The sequence below is a fragment of the Bos grunniens genome, chromosome 26 (assembly GCF_055505025.1).
Source record: "Bos grunniens cultivar Pamir isolate PY7600 chromosome 26, Bosgru_T2T1.0, whole genome shotgun sequence".
NCBI lineage: Eukaryota > Metazoa > Chordata > Mammalia > Artiodactyla > Bovidae > Bos > Bos grunniens.
This window is the reverse complement of record NC_141190.1, coordinates 19,671,656-19,688,227: the sequence shown is the minus strand read 5'-3', so window position 1 is coordinate 19,688,227 and position 16,572 is coordinate 19,671,656.

The window sequence follows — 16,572 nt, the reverse complement described above, 5'->3', positions numbered from 1 at the left end:
TGATTCAGATGTGGGAGCAGGAGAGAGAGAAGTGCCAACACTTGGGGTAGAAAGGCAGGGAAGAAGCAGCCAAGAAAAGAGAAGAAGAAAAAGGAAAAGAGGAGTAAGAGACAAAGAGGTTGTTTCCCCCAATTTAAAAAACTCAGTGCAAATATCAAAGTCTTTTCTGTAATACATACTGGCGCAGGTGCAGCTGCAAGCCCTCATGATAACAGGAGTGACCAGAGGTCCCTGCGGGCCAGCCCTGAGCTAGTTTGCTTTCCTAACATAGCAGCCCTTCAGGGAGATACTATTCATATCTCCATTTTTCCTGTGAGACCTGGAGTGGGCCTGTAGCTGCCCAGGGTCACCCAGGGAATGGGTTGCTGAGCTCAGAACAGTCCAGAGCCTGTTCATTTAAGCACCCAGCTCAGTGGCTGCCTGATTCACAGACTTACCTCTTTCCTTTTTCATAGGTTCCGCTAAATCAGTACAGCCAGAACCTCTGAAGCTCCACTCAGACACACCTTCTGTAAATAAGTGTTGACTTTTCACTAAGACTCTAAATGTTGCAGGATATAGGCAGTCTCTGCTTCTTTTGTCTTTATATATTAAATATTGCTCCTAAATTTTGGTTTGGGTTTTTTTCTTCTTTTTTAATTAATAAAAAGGGAGAGGGAATCAACAGAGTTTATCTTTGGAGTCCTGCAATTCTAACTTTGCAACTGCCTCCTGGAAGAAGTATTTTCATATTTCAAAATATACCAAGAAACTCATTATGACATCACATTCCATAGGGATTTTAGTGTGGGGCATCTGTCCTGGCTTTCTCATCTGGGAGTGAGGGGTAATTACTAAATCACTGGGGATCCTCCTAACAAGGGATTTTCCTACTACACTCACTGCAAAAGACGGATTGTGGCAGAACTCAGCATCACCCTGCACGTGACAGCTTGCACCCAGCTTGCCAGGCTGGGCCCGAGGACAAAAGAGCTCATCTACCAACTTCCTCCCATCATTTTTATCCTCCCCAAACAAGACATGGCCAAGATAGTCTTTTAAGACTTAAGACCCATTTTATTTTAAACCAAAGAATGGGCTTGCACAAATGCTTATTTGAAAGCATAATAATGTATAATGAGAAGTTTGTGCCTTTTGCTGAGATGATTTTCCACCCCTCTCCTGCCTCTAGGAATGATTTTCTTTCTCCTTTCTTATCACAAAGGCTCAGAACAAATTCTCATTGTTCCTTGAAGAGAAAGTCTCAATTCTTCTAGTGCCCTGAAAAAGCTGCAAGTGTGCGATATTAATGTTATCTCCAACTGGAGACAAGCTGGAGAACACCAGACCTGCTCTCCAGTGAGCATGTGCCCAGGACCCCCAGAACCACCATTCCCAAGGCGCACTCGCCATCTGTAGCCCTAGCCCCTCCCCAGTGAAAGCAGTCCCTGGGCAGATGAGCCCCAGCCCTGCACCCTCCAACATGGCAGAGGGTGTCAGCAGGTTCTGCCTGAGAGGCCTCTCCAACTCTAGCTCTCAATAGCAAGGACCCTCAGCAGTGGGGAGGACCCCGCAGGCCTGTGAACTGCTGAGCGGCCATGGGGGCCGGGCCAGCCCAGCAGCTGCAGGTTCACCCTGCTACCTGCACCCAAGGCCCCTGTATGTGGGGTGGATGCCTCTGCAGGATTCACTTTGGAGACGCAGTGAGAGCAGCTTCACATCTGAAAACCAAACCGGAAGTGTTTCATCTCCGCAAAAGCCAAGGTGAACCAGGTGGGTCACTCAGACCATAGACACACTGGGACACAGAAAGACTCTAAAATTTTGAATCATCAACAGAGCAAGCAAAAATAATAGAGCTGTGTCTTGGAGAAGGTAAGGGAAGAAGAGGCATAAACACGTCCCTTTCTCCAACCTCAGCACCACTGCCCACTGCTCTTTTCCACTACCTTCTATCCAGTTCCACAGCCTCACCTCTGCCAGCCACTCTATCCCCTGTCCAGAGCCCAGGGAAATCCATTGTACTGAAAGGGAATTACGTTTTGATTGTAGAATAGTTCACACCATCTTAAGAAGTACCAGAATTACAAGATGGTAAGGAATACTCAAAGAGAGACAGTTATTATAATGCCCAAGAGTGTTAAAACCCCTCCTCTGAGTTCCACGAGCAGTTTCCGTAACTGCTCTGCCCCCTCCTGGTGGTGGGGACTAGCTGGCGTGTTTGGAAGGACCTGAGTGGCGTAACTAGGACTTGAACCCAGATCGGTCAGAGCCCCAATTCTGCTCTCATGGTACTCTGCTCACTCTTGCTGGACTGGCTGTGGCCAGCTTCCTCTCAAAAGGAAGTTTTTTGTTTTTTTTTCTCTGCTGCCCACAGCTAGCTCTCTTAAGGTCCTTTGTGTGTCCACACAGAACACTGGTGGTGCCTTCACCCAGGAGAGTCGATCTCGGGGCCTGGAGGACCTGACCAGCAGCTCTGCTGAGTGGTGAGTTGAGGTGTGACCAACCTTGGATGTAGAATTTTGAATCCAGGCTCACCTTGGCCCTCCCGATGTGCTCCTCTCTGTCTTTTCTGGAGAGCAATTTAAAGGGCCACTTCTGCCACTTCTACCCACGGCAGGTGATGACTTGGTATCCTGAAGTCGTGGAGGTAAGTGGCAGAGCTAGTCAGCACCTACACAGGTACTGCCCCTGAGCACTGCTCCTCCTCTCCTACCACCCAGAGCTTTGGAAGTCTCTCTTCACCTTCCCAGACTAAATAATAAATCCAGTAACTATGGCCCTCGGGGTAGTATTTGCAAATATCACTGTAAAACAAAACAAAAAAAGCCAAAATACACCAAACCAGCTGCTTTGGCATCCACTTTCTTTTAACATCAGAGTAGCCCCAGGAGCCCAGGAAGCATTAGGGAGGAGCTGACCAAGTTCCACAGGACTGGCTTGAGAGTACATCCCACTGTCCTGCGCATCCAGCAGAGAAAAGGGCCTTCTGTACAGACCATGTCATGCTCATTATTTTCCAATTACTAGTCATGAATATATTCTCAGGTGCTTTTCTACTTGTAAATGTTATATAGTAAATTATACTTTTGGAAGAAGCAAAAAGACGTCTTAGTTTTATTCATCTGGAAGTAACAAAATAAGTGCATTAACACCTCCCAGGGAAATGTTCTCTGTGCAGGGGATTTGAAGAGGGGTTAATATTTTCTTCCAGGGAACAGATTATATTAAGGTTTATATGAGCCTAGTAATGGCAGAGAGTTTGATTCCACAAGGCAGTTTATATTTTGAGGTAATGTTTGTAAGTAACAAAATGTGACTACTCTAACTTTCTTCACAGGGTGTTCTGTGGGGAAAGGGAGGCCACCATTGTCCACACCACACCTTGACCTGAAGCCTGATTGCTGATGAACTCAGATATGCTGGGGATCTTTGGTTTCATGGCGTGCTACCTTCTTCCTCTACTTTCTCCCCCATAAGTATTGCTTCAAGCACTCCAAGTGGAAATTCAATTTTATTATTTAAATTAGATGTCATTGACTATGTTAAAGTAACTGTTAGCTGCACACAGGTAAACCCTAACCTGTCAGAGGCCTAACACAATTAAAGTTTATTTCTTGCTAATAGATCACATAAAGTTTAGTTGGTGGTGATGGATAAAGTGGACAGTGTTTCTCTTCTCTGTAGTCCTTTAGGGATCCAGACCGATGTAGGCTCTCTGTCATCTTCAGCACTTGGCCTCCAAGGTCGCTATGGCATCAGTATGCAGTTGGAAGTCAGGGAAAGAGAGTATGCAGATCATATGAGAGCATTATGGGGGGTCTCACCTGGCATAAATTCCTCCCCCTCGGTTCTTTAGGTCATAAGTCAGTCACATAGTCCCACTGAATGGGGGTCTAGAAAATGAAGTCCCTAGCTGGGCAGCCACTTCCCCACAACAATTATGTTTTGTTCCTATAGACTGGTTGAATGTCAATGTCCCTCTAGAATTTACAGGCTGAAATCTAATCCCCAACATGATAGTACTTGGAGGAAGGGCCTCTGGGAAGTGATTAGCTCATAAGGATGGAGCCCTCATGAATAAAAGAGACCCCAGAGGGCCCCTCTGCCCCTTCCACCAAGTGAGGACATATCCAAAGAACACAGCCTATGAACCAGGAAGTAGGCTCTCACAGACACTGAATCTGCCAGAACCTTGGGCTTGGACTCCCCAGCCTCCAGAATTATGAGGAATAAACTTCTGTTGTTTACACGCCACCCAACCTATGGTATTTTTGTCATAGCACTCTGAATGGACTAAAACATTCGTGAAAAAAGAGCACAAAACTTTGATGGACAGCTAGGCGGCCAGAGAATGAATCAACGATACTGGGTCCTTCCAGGGGATTTGCCATCGAGTGAGTGTTATACACTGTGCAGTGCTATCTAAATTCAAAGGACCTTTTTTTAACATACTTCATAATGACCTCAAGGAGCTTTCTTTTCCATCTCCCCCGGTCCTTAAATCCCTTTTCTAGTATTTGGCTTGGAGAAGGAAATGGCACCCCACTCCAGTACTCTTGCCTGGAAAATCCCATGGACGGAGGAGCCTGGTAGGCTGCAGTCCATGGGGTTGGGAAGAGTCGGACATGACTGAGCAACTTCACTTTCACTTTTCACTTTCATGCATTGGAGAAGGAAATGGCAACCCACTCCAGTGTTCTTGCCTGGAGAATCCCAGGGACGGGGGAGCCTGGTGGGCTGCCGTCTATGGGGTTGTACAGAGTCAGACACAACGGAAGCAACTTAGCAGCAGCAGCAGCAACAGCAGTATTTGGCTGATTTTTAGCAGAAAATGCTCTGTGTTGTCCCACTGCCATCCAGTTAGGCTACTGGATACTGTGCCCAGTATCTACTGCTGCTGCTGCTGCTGCTGCTAAGTCGCTTCAGTCGTGTCCGACCCTGTGCGACCCCATAGACGGCAGCCCAACAGGCTCCCCCATCTCTGGGATTCTCCAGGCAAGAACACTGGAGTGGGTTGCCATTTCCTTCTCCAATGCATGAAAGTGAAAAGTGAAAGTGAAGTTGCTCAGTCGTGTCCAACTCTTCGCGGCCCCATGGACTTCAGCCTATCAGGCTCCTCCGTCCATGGAATTCTCCAGGCAAAATTACTGGAGTGGGGTGCCATTGCCTTCTCCACCAGTATTTACTAGACACATCAAAAATACCATTTAAAGCCTCAAGTAGCAAAGTGGTTAATGGTTCACTGGCAAGTCATAGAGGCCTCAGCTGTAGCCAAGATGGGTACCCATACCTGGAGATCCCACTGATTGAATCCATCTGAGGCAAGCAGGAACTCGAAGAAGGCTGCTCTGACAGAGACCTTGATTCTAGTCCCAGCTCTCTAGCAACTGACTGTGAGATGTCAGACAAGTGACTCAGCCTCTCTGAACTCAAGTGTCCTTCTCTGTAAAATTAGGACTTTGGATTAAGTGAACCCTAGGGTCACCTGAAACTCTCCGTTTCCAAGCCTAAGTCAGATGGTCCCTGTTCCAGCTGCTATTGTCTTCCTGTATAATTTCATACATATTGCATATGAGAAGAAAACAGTAAAATATGCATATATATATATATATACACACTCAATTCATATATTAACTATGTCTTTCTGAGAGTTTTCAAAACTAGCCTTAAAACTTTTGACAGTATTTCTACATATATGCAAAGTGCATGTGAAGTTCAACACAACACATTTTGATGGTGGTTTCTTTTTTTCTGGAGATATTGTCATGATTTTTCTTTGAGTTAATTATGTGACTTCTTCCAACCAGTTTCTTCCAAGCAGTGATTTACTGCAAATTTAATGTAGATGAAGCATGCCCCAAGGTACACTCACTTTGTTACTAGTTTTTAAAAGAAAAAGATTGACCTCACTTTTAGAAATTAGTTAAACTTTAAGACACATGCATGGAATGACTACAGCAGCACCTAACGTAGTATAGTAGACTTTTATCATGGTGTGAGCCTCATGTTCTGAAATTCAGCTAATTACAGCTGGTGCAGGCAGGAGGTGGGAAATTGGAGGGACAATGAAAGGAAAGATTCCGGGGAAGCAAAAGAATGAATAATCACAAAAATGCTAAGGGAGATGCAGGAAAGAATGAAGAGCAACATAAAGGGCAAATATGTGGGGAAATCTAAATATAAAACAGTAGCAATGTCTCATGAGACTTAATATAGAGAATTAAAAATGCATTACAGTAGTAGCATACATATTGAAAGCAGGTAAATGGAAAGTATTCTAATATTTTTTCCATTTTTGAGGAAGAGGTAAAAGTACCAATTTATATTAAACTTTGATAAGTCAAGGATGCATATTTTAATCTCCAGGGTAACCACTAAAAGAATATTAAAATAGGAATTACTTCTAAGTGAATGGTTGGGGAAGTGGAATCATAATTAAAAATACTTGATCTAAAATCAAGAAAGAAGAAAAAGACAACAAAGAACTGGTGGAACTAATAGAAAGCAAACTGTAAAATGATGAATTTAAACACAAAATTATTTGTAATGTTATTGTCAATAGGACAAATGCTTCAATTAAAAGACAAAAATTTTCAGATAAGAAGAAATGAAGTTCAACTAAATGCTGTTTGAAGAAAAATCTAAAATATAAAAAGGTAAAAGAATTAAGGAAAAGCTATATCATGCAACGAAAGGTATCGGCTACATTGATATGAAACAACAAATGCTTTTGGAAAACAAAAAGCAGTGCTAATAATAGAAAGGGACATTTTATAAAGAATGAAATTTGATTTAACAGTAAAAATTCTAAATTTGCATGCACCTAATCCCCTGGAGAAGGAAATAGCAACCCACTCCAGTATTCTTGCCTGGAAAATCCCATGGACAGAGGAGGCTGATGGGCTACAGCCCATTAGAGTTGCAAAGAGTCAGACACAAGCAAGCAACTAAGCACAGTGAAGTACTCAATGTAAAGTAAAACCTCACAGAAATAATAGGAGAAATAGACAAATCCACAATTATGATAGATTCTTCTACATATTATACCTCTCAGAAAATACAATGAACAAATTTCACCTAAGTAATATATATAGAACAGTAGAGCTAACAAATGAATACAAAATATTTTTTTCAAGAGTACATGGAAACATTTACAAAACGTTACATGCTGTGACACAAAGTTTCAAAAAAATTCAGAGAATGGTAACATATAAAGTATTTCTCTGATAACAGTGAGTTACAGGTGGAAAACTTTTTAAAAGATAACTGGAATACCTACCTGTGCTCGTGATTTAAGAAACAAATCTATAAATAATCCATGAATCAAAAAAAAATCAGAAATCACAATAAAAAAGAAAATATTTCAAACTCAATGGAAAATACTACATATCGAACTTTGCGAGAAGTTCCAACTTCTGGTATTAACATTAACATTTTATCAGACTGATCCTTTTGCCAACAGCAATTCTAAACTCTTGACAAGATACAAAAAAAAAAAAAAGCCAGAAAACCACACACACACACACACACAGCTCTTTGAAGGCAATGGGGAACAGCTGAACGTCTAAAAGCAGGCATAAACTGCAGGAGCCAAGACCCTTGAATGACAGAAATCACACAGAGTAAGAACCAGATTCATCTGGCTTTTCCTCTAAAGGAATTCCCCCACTTCACAACAAAAAGGGAATTGAGGTTAAGCAGAAAGCAGCTGTGTATTAGACTGTGAAGTAAGAAACTGGTTTTCAGGAATGACTGAGCAGCTGAAAATGGAAGGGAGTAGAAAAAGGAAAAACAATGAAAATGAAAGTCGCTCAGTCATGTCTGACTCTTTGCGACCCCATGGACTGTAGGAATTCTCCAGTCCAGAATACTGGAGTGGGTAGCCTTTCCCTTCTCCAGGGGATCTTCCCAACCCAGGGATCAAACCCAGGTCTGACACTGCAGGCAGATTCTTTACCAGCTGAGCCACCAGGGAAGCCCAAGAATACCGGAGTGGGTAGCCTAGCCCTTCTTCAGTGGATCTTCCCAAACCAGGAGTCGAACCAGGATCTCCTACATTGCAGGTGGATTATTTACCAGCTGAGCTACCAGGGAAGTCCTGGAGAAGCAATGGGAGAAGCCCACAAAAGCTGGTGCCAACTGCCCTCAAATATTTGACTGACTTCTGAACTGTGTATGTGCAGAGTGAGACTCCAAAACTCTAGCAAGAAAAAGAGCCAGAAGACTGAGAGAGCGGCAGAGACAGAAATTGCTGCTCAGTGCTGGGGAGAGGGCTTGAGTTCAAGTCCTACCAAGTTAGAGGAGCTTGGTAAACACTTCAGACTTCCCACTGAAACCCCCAAAAGGCCACACCTTAAGAGTAAGGATCACACCCTCTTAGGATTAAGGAAGAAAATGAAATACGCCATTCTAACAAAGCCTAAGATCAAGCCTGTACAATCAAAATGAACTGCCATTGATTCAACTGCCTTGTAGAACAAAACTCAACACTTCAGTGGAAGATAGAATTCAGAGTCTTTTCAATGCATCCCTTACAATGTCTGGTATAAAAGATAAAATTAATAGACACACAAGGAGCAGGAATATGTGACTCACAGTCAGTAATAGTGTTGTGTTGAGCTATATTGGAGACTGAGGCAACAGGAAAAACCATAAATAATGATCATGTTTATGTTTGAAATTTTGATATTTTATTCATCATGTATTTTCTATTAATTTTGACTTTTAAAAACATTAATTCATATGTATCTTGATTACCAACTTTTTGACATCCCTTTAAATTTTGCATTCATGATGAGTATCACATTCTCACCTCAGTCCTAGTCCTGAAGCCAACAAAGGAGAGAATACAGAACCATAAAAATACCAATAGATTTCTTGAAAAAGGCATAAAAAGATGAAAGAAGGAACAAAGAACAGACAGGACAAGTAGAAAACAAATAACAAGATAACAGACTCATAGACTTAAACCATGTTAGTAATGAAAGTAGACTGGCTTAACATATAATCTGACAATTTAGTCTGGCAGAGATTGTCAGTCTGGATAAAAAATTAGATCTAACTATATGCTGGCTACCAAAATACACACTTAAGATATGAAAACAGAAGTATGTTAAATGTGAAGGGATGGAAAATTACATATGTAGGAGAGGTAAAGGGGCTTCTCTGGTGACTCAGCAGTAAAAAATATGCCTGCAAAGCAGGAGACCTGATTTTGATCCCTGAGTCGGGAAGATCCCCTGGAGGAGGGCATGGCAACTCACTCCAGTATTCTTGCCTGGAGAATCCCACAGACAGAGCCTGATGTGCTACAGTCCACAGGGTCACCCAGAGTCGCAACTGAAGCAACTGAGCAGAGCACAGGGGAGGTGAAATTTCTCCTCAACCCTCTGAAGATTTCTGGCTGGGACTGACACAAGCAGATTAACAGGAGAAAGGCATACTGCTTTTATTTAGTAATTTTTTCACATGCAGGTGGAAACTCCCACAAGGAAAACGAAGACCCAGAGGAGTGGCAGGGTTGACGTGCTTATATACTGGGTTCAACAAAGTGTGGCAATTGTGGAAAAGTAACTAAACTATTTGGGGAGACTAAAAAAGCTAAGAATTTTTTTTAACAAAGTCTGTTTGTACAGATTTCTCTCCGCCTGGACTCCTCATTCCTGGAGACAAGGATGTCTCTTTTCTCCTGATATGAGGAGGGTGTCTTTCACACAGGAATTTAGTTTCGTGCCCTGCTTTCAGGAAGAAAAGTGAAGTACATCTGCTGTTTTTTTTTTCGAGTGCCTTTAGCTCAAAATAATCAATATACTAAAGTGACATGTCCTGAACTTCTTCACGGGCCATGTTAACACTAATCAAAAGAAGGCTGTGATAGCTATACTATTCTCAGACAAAGTAGATTTAGTGCAACAAAGATTGCCAGAGATTAAGAGATAATTTCATAATAGTATAGGAGTTAGTACATTGATAATAATATACTACCATAGTTATTATAATTATTATAACATAATAATTATAAAGTGAAAGTTGCTCAGTCATGTCTGACTCTTTGTGACCCCAGGGCCTGTACAGTCCGTGGAATTCTCTAGACCAAAATACTGGAGTGGGTAGCCTCTCCCTTTCAGGCAGATTCTTTACCAGCTGAGCCACAAGGGAAGCCCAAGAATACTGGAGTGGATAGCCTATCCCTTCTCCGGTGGATCTTCCTGACCCAGGAATTGAACCAGGGTCTCCTGCATTGCAGGCGGTTTCTTTACCAACTAAGCCATCATAATGCTCTCATAAATATAATAATAATAATCATAAATGCTTATGCATCAAATAACAGAGTTTCAAAATAATATGAAACAAAAATGACATGACTACAGGGAGAAATAGACAAATCCACAATTACGATTAGAGTTCAAAACTCACTCAATATTTGATAGAGTAAGATCACAGAACACCATCAAGGATATAGAAACGTTGAATACTGCTATCAGTCAACTTAACCTATTTAACATTTATAGATCCCTCAACCCAGCAAAACAAGAAACCATACGCTTTTCAAGTATACATGGAACATTCACCAAGACAGACCATACGCTAGACCATCAATAAACGTCTTGATCAGATCAGATCAGATCAATCGCTCAGTCGTGTCCAACTCTTTGCGACCCCATGAATCGCAGCACGCCAGGCCTCCCTGTCCATCACCAACTCCCGGAGTTCACCCAGACTCATGTCCATCGAGTCAGTGATGCCATCCAGCCATCTCATCCTCTGTCATCCCCTTCTCCTCCTGCCCCCAATCCATCCCAGCATCAGAGTCTTTTCTAATGAGTCAACTCTTCACATGAGGTGGCCAAAGTACTGGAGTTTCAGCTTTAGCATCATTCCTTCCAAAGAAATCCCAGGGCTGATCTCCTTCACAATGGACTGGTTGGATCTCCTTGCAGTCCAAGGGACTCTCAAGAGTCTTCTCCAACACCAAAGTTCAAAAGCATCAATTCTTCGGCGCTCAGCCTTCTTCACAGTCCAACTCTCACATCCATAAATGACCACAGGAAAAACCATAGCCTTGACTAGACGAACCTTTGTTGGCAAAGTAATGTTTCTGCTTTTGAATATGCTATCTAGGTTGGTCATAACTTTCCTTCCAAGGAGTAAGCATCTTTTAATTTCATGGCTGCAGTCACCATCTGCAGTGATTTTGGAGCCCAAAAAAATAAAGTCTGACACTGTTTCCCCATCTATTTCCCATGAAGTGGTGGGATCGGATGCCATGATCTTCGTTTTCTGAATGTTGAGTTTTAAGCCAACTTTTTCACTCTCCACTTTCACTTTCATCAAGAGGCTTTTGAGTTCCTCTTCACTTTCTGCCATAAGGGTGGTGTCATCTGCATATCTGAGGTTATTGATATTTCTCCCGGCAATCTTGATTCCAGCTTGTGTTTCTTCCAGTCCAGCGTTTCTCATGATGTACTCTGCATATAAGTTAAATAAACAGGGTGACAATAAACATCTTGATAAAAGTATTCAAATCACACAGAGCATATTATCTGACAAAAGGGAATTGAAATAGAAACCAGTAACAGAAAGATACATGGAAAACCTCCCAATATTTGGAAATTAATAACACTTTCAAATAACTCATGGGTGAAAAAATCAAAACAAAAATTAGAAAGCATTTTGAACTAATGAGAAATGAAAAGACAACATATCAAAATTTGTGGATGCTGAGAAAGCAGTAGATCGGGGAAAATTTATAGCAGTAAAATCTTTACTTATAAAAAATAAAACTTCTCAGATCATTGGGTCAGTTTCTACCTTAATAAACTATTTTTTAAAATAGTAAATTAAATCCAAAGTAAACAGAAGAAAGAGTAAATATCAGCACAGAAATTGGTGAAATAAAAACCAGACAACCAATGAAAGCTGATGAAACCAATAGCTGTTTTCTTCGAGAAAAATCAGTCAAATCCTTAGTGTGACCTGAATCCTTCTAAATTTATTGAACAGAATACAGTCCACAAATATATCCACACATGTATAGTCATCTGATTTGAGACAAATGTGTCAAAGTTAATTCAGTGATGAAAAGATATTTTTTCAGCAAACGATGCTAGAAAAACTGCCTATTTGCAAAAACAAAAAACCCAAACCCTTCCTTTACACCACCTACAAAAATCAATTCAAAATGGATCACTGACCTAAATGCAAATCCTAAAACTAAAATACTTCTGGAAGAAAACAAAGGATAAAATCTCTGTGACCCTAGCTTCAGTTCAGTTGCTCAATCATGTTCGACTCTTTGCAACCCCATGGACTGCAGCATGCCAGGCCTCCCTGTCCATCACCAACTCCCAGAGTCTACTCAAACTCGTGTCCATTGAGTCAGTGATGCCATCCAACCATCTCATCCTCGTCGTCCCCTTCTCCTCCTGCCTTCAATCTTTCCCAGCATCAGGGTCTTTTCAAATGAGTCAGTTCTTTGCATCAGGTGGCCAAAGGATTGGAGTTTCAGCAAAGAAAACTCAGGACTGATTTCCTTTAGGATGGACTGGTTGGATCTCCTTGCTGTCCATGGGACTGTCAAGAGTCTTCTCCAACACCACAGTTCAAAAGCATCAATTCTTCAGTGCTCAGCTTTATTTATAGTCCAACTCTCAAATCCATACATGACTACTGGAAAAACCATAGCTTTGACCAGATGGACCTTTGTTGGCAAAGTAATGTCTCTGCTTTTTAATAAGCTGTCTAGCTTGGTCATAACTTTTCTTCAAAGGATCTAGCGTCTTTTAATTTTATGGCTGAAGTTCATCACCTGCAGTGATTTTCAGTTCAGTTCAGTTGCTCAGTTGTGTCCGACTCTTTGCGACCCCATGAATCGCAGCACGCCAGGCCTCCCTGTCCATCACCAACTCCTGGAGTTCACCCAGACTCACGTCCATCAAGTCAGTGATGCCATCCAGCCATCTCATCTTCTGTCATCCCCTTCTCCTCCTGCCCCCAATCCATCCCAGCATCAGAGTCTTTTCCAATGAGTCAACTCTTCACATGAGGTGGCCAAAGTACTGGAGTTTCAGCTTTAGCATCAGTCCTTCCAAAGAAATCCCAGGGCTGATCTCCTTCACAATGGACTGGTTGGATCTCCTTGCAGTCCAAGGGACTCTCAAGAGTCTTCTCCAACACCACAGTTCAAAAGCATCAATTCTTTGGCGCTCAGCCTTCACAGTCCAACTCTCACATCCATAAATGACCACAGGAAAAACCATAGCCTTGACTAGACAAACCTTTGTTGGCAAAGTAATGTTTCTGCTTTTGAATATGCTATCTAGGTTGGTCATAACTTTCCTTCCAAGGAGTAAGCATCTTTTAATTTCATGGCTGCAGTCACCATCTACAGTGATTTTGGAGCCCAGAAAAATAAAGTCTGACACTGTTTCCACTGTTTCCCCATCTATTTCCCATGAAGTGATGGGACCGGATGCCATGATCTTCGTTTTCTGAATGTTGAGTTTTAAGCCAACTTTTTCACTCTCCACTTTCACTTTCATCAAGAGGCTTTTTAGTTCCTCTTCACTTTCTGCCATAAGGGTGGTGTCATCTGCATATCTGAGGTTATTGATATTTCTCCCGGCAATCTTGATTCCAGTTTGTGTTTCTTCCAGTCCAGCGTTTCTCATGATGTACTCTGCATATAAGTTAAATAAGCAGGGCGACACTATACAGCCTTGATGTACTCCTTTTCCGATTTGGAACCAGTCTGTTGTTCCTTGTCCAGTCCTAACTGTTGCTTCCTGACCTGCATACAAATTTCTCAAGAGGCAGATCAGGTGGTCTGGTATTCCCATCTCTTTCAGAATTTTCCACAGTTTATTGTGATCCACACAGTCAAAGGCTTTGGCATAGTCAATAAAGCTGAAATAGATTTGGAGCCCCCCAGAATAAAATCTGTCACTGTTTCCACTGTTTCCCCATCTATTTGCCATGAAGTGATGGGACCAGATGCCATGATCTTAGTTTTCTGAATGCTGAGTTTTAAGCCAACTTTTTCCACTCTCCTCTTTCACTTTCATCAAGAGGCTCTTAAGTTCTTCTTCGCTTTCTGCCGTAAGGGTGGTGTCATCTGCATATCTGAGGTTATTGATATTTCTCCCGGCAATCTTGATTCCAGCTTGTGCTTCATCCAGTCCAGCATCTCTCATGATGTATTCTGCATGTAAGTTGAATAAGTAGGGTGACAATATACAGCCTTGACGTACTCCTTTCCCGATTTGGAAACAGTCTGTTGTTCCATGTCCAGTTCTTTTTTTTTTTTTCCATGTCCAGTTCTAACTATTGCTTCTTAACCTAAATACAGATTTCTCAGGAGGCAGATCAGGTGGTCTGGTATGCCCATCTCTTTAAGAATTTCCCCCAGTTTGTTGTGATCCACACAGTCAAAGGCTTTGGCGTAGTCAATAAAGCAGTAGATGCTTTTCTGGACCCTAGCTTAGGTGAAGACTTTTTAAATAGGACACAAAAAAGCACAAAAATTTCTGTTCCTCAAAAGTCACCATAAAGAGAACAAAAAGACAAAGTCACAGATTGGCTAAAATAAGTAATTAAATAATGATAATAATGCAAAACAGATACCTGATAGTTTGTATCTAAAAAAAGAGATCATAGAAATAATAACAAAAACAATCCAATTTAAAAATGAGCAAATGATTTGAACGCTTCACCAGAGAAGATATACAGATGGCATATAAGCACATGAAAAGGTCAATGTTATTAGTCTATTTTCGAGGAAAATGGAAATCAAAACCACTATGAGATACCACTGTATACCTATTTGAATGACTAAAGTTAGAAAAGGGCAATATCAAGTGCTAAGGAGGCTACAGAACAACTAAACTCTAAGTCTTGCTAGAGGGAATGTAAAACGGTGCACGCACTTTTGGAAACAGTTCAGCAGGATAATATACACTTACTATACAGCCCAGCCACCCCACTCCTAGGTATTTACCCATGTAAAATAGAAATTTATGTTGACACCAAAACCTGGACAAAATACAAATATTAGTAGATAAACTGAGTTACAACAAAATTGAAAATTTTTGTGCCACAAGTGATAACATTAGACATACCACATAACGAGAGGACATTTTTGCAAATCTTATATCTAAAAAAAGGTATTTGAGTGCAGAATATATAAAGGACAATTAAGACTAGATAATAAATGAACAATATCAAAACAGGCAAAGAATTTGCATAAACATTTCCCCAAGAAAATAGCCAAAAATTGAATGAAAATATGCTAAACATCATTAGTCTCAGCATCAAATCTCAATCACAATGAACTATAACTTCACACCCACTGAGAAGTTAAAGCGAAAGTCACTCAGTCCTGTGTCTGACTCTTTGGGACACCATGGACTGTAGCCTGCCAGACTGCATGGAATTCTCCAGGCCAGAATACAGGAGCAGGTAGCTGCTCCCTTCTCCAGGGGATCAAACCCAGGAATCAAACAGGGATCTCCTGCATTGCAGGTGGATTCTTAACCAGCTGAGCTACCAGAGACGGCTAAATTAAAATAGACAATAACAGGTGTTGGTGAAGATGTGGACAAACTAGGTTGCTGATATGTGGCTGGCGGGAATGAAAACTACCCGTAGCAGAAGTAAGTAAACAGCAGCACATTCATTTGATGGAATTTATTCAGCCATTGAAATTCATGCTCAGGAAACGTCTGACAGAGAGAAACATGAGTGAAATGAGCAGGATATAGAGGGTGCAGCCAGAATGACCCCAACTGTGGGCTGCAGAGAGCGATGCCTGAGCGGGGCTACGTGCTGTAAATGGAGAGCTGCAAGGTCTGGGGCTTACGGTGGGCTGGGAGGGGCGGGCGCCGTGGAGTGGAGAGCGATACTCCCTTTGCGTGCAGGTGGTGGAGGCATTAATTCTTGGCCCCGGCTTTGTCCCAAGTGGTGCTCAAGCTGCTGTACCCCAGCCAGTCCTCACAACTCATTGCTGGGCTGTGCTTAAAGCTCCCAGGGGGCACCGGGGCATTAACAGGTGATTTGGGTGGGACTTTCTACCCTGCCGTGATCTTCATCACTCTTCCCAACCTTCAACCATTAAAAACATACGCAATTGTAAGAGACTCTAGCAAACACAGGTTCAAAACAAAGACCCTAATGTGCACCCCACCCCCAAAATGAACTGAGAACCCTTATAAAGAAAGTCTAGTGTTGGAACTCTGGGGATAACTGGGTCCTTCTGCAGATTGTGTCTTTTCCAAGGAACCCAGGAAAGCAATCACAGAGGAGCAGCTCTCACCCTAGAACTGTGGTTCAGCAAAAAAAAAAAAAAAAAAGAGGGTGAGGAAAAGACGGGGAGCCAGGAGACCTGCATTCTGATGCTAACTCTGTCCTCAACAAGTGATTTCTTCTCTCTGGGCCTCAGTTTTCGCTTCTGTAAAATAGGGACGTTCCCAGAACCTAGGTGGGGAGTGGCCTGCGCTTAGGCAGGTGGCGGGGCCCAGCGCAGTGGCCGATGCAGCAGGGGCCTCTGACGGCTGCCGGGGAAGCCCGCACACTGTGGGCCTCGGCGCCCTCCTC